Source organism: Mustela erminea, chromosome 1, assembly GCF_009829155.1.
Source record: "Mustela erminea isolate mMusErm1 chromosome 1, mMusErm1.Pri, whole genome shotgun sequence".
Lineage (NCBI taxonomy): Eukaryota > Metazoa > Chordata > Mammalia > Carnivora > Mustelidae > Mustela > Mustela erminea.
Window position 1 is genome coordinate 34,133,258 of NC_045614.1, and position 4,295 is coordinate 34,137,552.

A 4,295-nucleotide genomic window follows, 5' to 3' on the forward strand; every position below is an offset into this window, starting at 1 on the left:
CCCCTCTTCATCTTTGACCAAGAATCCTAATATGGGAATGTTTTTCTCAGGAATCTCAGAAACCTAAAGGAGGATTTCCTCTTTTTGCTTTTCTTCCATGGATGTTGATTAAGATGCTATGACGGATTTCCTTCCTTGCTTCCTTCCTTCCTTTCTTCCTTCCTTCCAAATGGGAGATTTGTTTGTGAATATCTGTGTTTTGTTAAGAAGTTTAAATTCCATCCTGGCTTTTTTTCTTGAAAGTCCAGCAATGTTAAAATGGCATAAAAGTAATTTGGCCAGCCAAATTAGTATGTACTTTAGGTTGTCTCTGAGCTTGGCATGTCTGTTTACTGTGAATCTGTGAATTTAGAAATGCAGCCTAAACAAACCATAATCAAAAGACCCCGTTCTCCAATAATAAACAGGCTCAGTGGATTTTGAAATACTTAACTCCGTTTTCAGAGGATCTTTAAAAACAGAAATCTGATTCTATTGGCACAAATGCTGTTTAAGCTATATAATGCATAAGCTTGCTTGTTCCAGAATCAGGAGGTTTCGAATTAAGTATCTTGGTGACCTTGGACATACTTTTTTTCTTTTTTCTTTTGAAGATTTATTGAGAGAGAAAGAGTGTGGGAACGGAGGGAGGGGCAGAGAGAGAGGAAGTATCTCAAGCAGACTCCCTGCTGAATGGGGAGCCCGATGTAAGGCTCAGTTTCTCAACCCTGAAATCATGACGTGAGCCAAAGCAGGAGTAGGACACCCAACCAACTGAGCCACCCAGGCGCCCCTATCGTGGGCATACTTAGACTCTTAGTTTTGTTTTCTGTGCATGGGGGATTATAACAGCATCTAGTATTCTAACATATCTGTTATTATGCTACTACCTATCTCACAGGGCTCTCATGAGAGCTAAATGAGATAACACACATTTCTTGCTCCTGGCACATACTGTGCTCTCAACAATTGACAGAAGCTGTCACAGTCATTGGCATCATCCTTTTATCGTATGGTTCACTATTGCTCCACTTGTCGACCAATTGTTCTATATTGTTGACATTTGAGGGTTCTCAGTGATCCTTCATCTCAGTAAAGGGATAATGGCAGCTGTCGTAAGACAAGGCGTCATGCAAGGGTTGTGCTTGAGTGTCGATCCTTTATTGTTGGTTTGTTGCCAGTTATCCCACCATCATGCTAAACTTCCTTTTAAAGATATTTTAACTCTTGCAGTAAATGGCACGTGGGTTTACCTCAAGTTTCTCTCCCATTGTCTTGCTAGGAAGCCTTATAAATAGTGCTTGGGATTGTTGAAAACCCCATGCCCATATCCCATCTCACCTGCCCATGGAGAGATTGTCCTTGTCCATCTGATGCTCCAGTTCTAAAGGATCACATGTAACATTCAAATTCCACACTTATCTTACTTAAAAAACAAAACAAACAAACAAACAAACAAAAAACCCTTCTACTTCATGTTAACAGAGTTTGTTAGGGTAATAATCCTGTGGACCTGCTAATTGCTAGCGGGTGTCATTAATCAGTTTGTTAACACTTGGCTTACTGTGATTTGGCACTTACAAAGTCTATTCATTGGTTTCTAAGAGAAACCAAAGGCTTATCCCAAATATTCGGCAGCCCTGGAGCTAAGAACATTAGGGCTTTCCCTTCGTCCTTTGGAGCCCATATTAGCACTGTGACTCCACACTCCCTCCACCTCAGGATAGATGTATTACTGATGGAGTGTATGTCCCATAAAGTAAAGTGTCATATTTTCTTGACGCAGCAATTCTTAGCTGCAAAGAAAAAATTTCATCTGGTCAACACCAGCCTTCAAGTAAGAAGGAAGAAGAAAAAGAGAATTAGGAAGATTCATCCATAGACTCTCTCTTGCCATCTCTCCAATAAGACTTTGGATCTGACCTTTCTAGCTCTTGGCCCTCAAAGAGGACAAAAGTGAAACCAGAGTAAGTCCTGGGAGAAGGATCCTAGGGAAGATGAGGTTTGAGAAGAAGGCAGCTGCGGGCAAATGAACAAGCTTCTACTTAACTTGGCTCAGTTCCTTCCCCTCCCTCCAGTCCCTCCATGCTGATCTCCTTATGATTCCTCAAATACGCAAGTTCTCCCATGATTCTGGAGTGTCAGAGCAGGAAGGCACGTCAAGAAATGGTCAAGCGATATTTTTTTTCTTAGATTTGGCTTTCTGAAGTCTTGGGGTTTTCCGGAAGGCCCCTTTGGAGCCTCCTGGTGATAGAGGATAATAGCGAGGAAAGGGAGGCTGAATTGACAGGAATCAAGACCCTTGTGCTCTAATTCAGTCAGATCAACTCCGCTTTGTGCTTTCTATAGTTTCAGAAGCCAGTTCCCTATTGCTCAATATTCACACCCACGTCTTCCTTCCTACACCCTGATTTTGTGTGCAGTGACAATCAGCCCAACTCCAAGGTGTGGAGAAGGATGAAAGCTATTCATGACAATCCTGCCCTTCAATTTCTCAGTCTTGTTGGCAGCTGTGACTTCACACATGACCCAGTGTTGGCCCCTGACATATGAGAAGGCCCTGATGCTTAGAGTTTTGTGAAACTTTGACTTCCTTATTAAAAATGGACCTCTGTGGCTGGTACTGACCTTCCCCTCTTCCTTCTTCCTCTTTTCAATGCCATTATCCTGTCTGCCATTACATTAGTAACGTTGTGACCGTGAGTATGATAGGAATGCCTGAAATCACAGAAACATTGAACCTGACTTTAGTGAGCCACTGAACCAATTCCAGCAACCACCTACCTCAGAATTCTTGCCACATGAGGAAAGAGACCCATTATGCCCTAAGCTACTTCAATTGGTTTTTGTCACTTGCATCCAAAAGAAAGAAAGAAAGAAAGAAAGAAAGAAAGAAAGAAAGAAAGAAAGAAAGAAAGAAAGAAAGAAAGGGAGAAAGAAAAAGTATTCCTGGCAGATACGTATATATTATTCTTCTGGATAAGATTTTGTTTCAATGAAGGATTTTGAGGCTAAAAATAACTTATAACATCATCATCTTGCCTCACCATTTTATTTTCAAGAAAATAGAAACAGTTTTAATTATTTATTGCTGTATAAATAACTACCTCAAAGCATAGTAGCTTAAAACTAGAGGCTTTTTAACTTCTCAAACTCAACACCCAATAAACAAATAATCAAGTCAAAAAATGGGCAGAAGACATGAACAGACACTTCTACAAAGAAGACATACAAATGGCTAATAGACACATGAAAAATTGTTCATCATCATTAACCATCAGGGAAATTCAAATCAAAACCACATTGAGATACCACCTTACACCAGTTAGAATGGCAAAAAATGACAAGGCAAGAAACAACAAATGTTGGAGAGGATGTGGAGAAAGGGGAACCCTCTTACACTGTTGGTGGGAATGCATGTTGGTGTAGCCACTTTGGAAAACAGTGTGGAAGTCCCTCAAAAATTTAAAAATAGAGATACCCTCGCACTGCATGGTATCTGCCCTCGGCAGCTCATTCCTGCTGGGTGTTCAAAGGACAGTGCAATAGAAACTCAGTATCTGGCATCGTTGGTTTTCTTGGCTTCGTGCATGTTAAACCCTGTATTTTTATTGAAACAGTATTCTTAACGGTTTTTCATATTGCTCAGCTTGAGATAATTTTCAAGAGGAAGTAATGCTTCTCCTTTTCTAGGGTGTTTGAAATTGAGAACCAGGCAGATCCACACTCAGACCCTAAACAGGGCCCTGAAGTAAAGACATTGGATCCCAAAGATTACAGGTGGGGAGTTCTTAAAGTATGTCCGTATTCAAATGGAGATGCAAGAAACCCAGCTGAAAGAACTCTGAGGGAGGCAGGCTTCAGTTTACATGATCATCTCTGGAAATGGAACCTTACTTTATGTTCCTGTTATATAGGAGTGACAGTGACAACTGTGGATTGATCAAGTTCTTTTTAAAAGGGCTGTTTTGAAGATTATGATTCTAACTTTGGAGGAACTATGGTGATGAGCAGTGACTGGCAGTGGAAGGAATCACATGTAAAAACTCCTTAAATAAAAATTTATTGGCTTTAAATAAAAAAAAAAATAGAGATACCCTATGACCCGACAACTGAACTCCTGGGTATTTACCCCAAAGATACAGATGTAGTGATTGAAAGGAGCACATGCACGCCAGTGTTTATAGCAGCAATGTCCACAATAGCCAAACTGTCGAAAGAGCCAAGATGTCCTTTAGCCGACGAATGGATAAAGAAGATATGGTCCATATACACAATAGAATATTATTCAGCCATTAGAAAGGATGAATACCCAC

The 4,295-nt window shown here is 40.5% G+C and overlaps 1 non-coding gene across 1 annotated transcript; it reads left to right on the forward strand.

The window, feature by feature from the left end:
* Positions 1 to 3,463: 3,463 nt before the first annotated feature.
* Positions 3,464 to 3,601, forward strand: LOC116581765. Its single transcript, XR_004282216.1, has one exon. It is a non-coding gene; the product is annotated as a small nucleolar RNA SNORA8 (small nucleolar RNA).
* Positions 3,602 to 4,295: the final 694 nt, after the last annotated feature.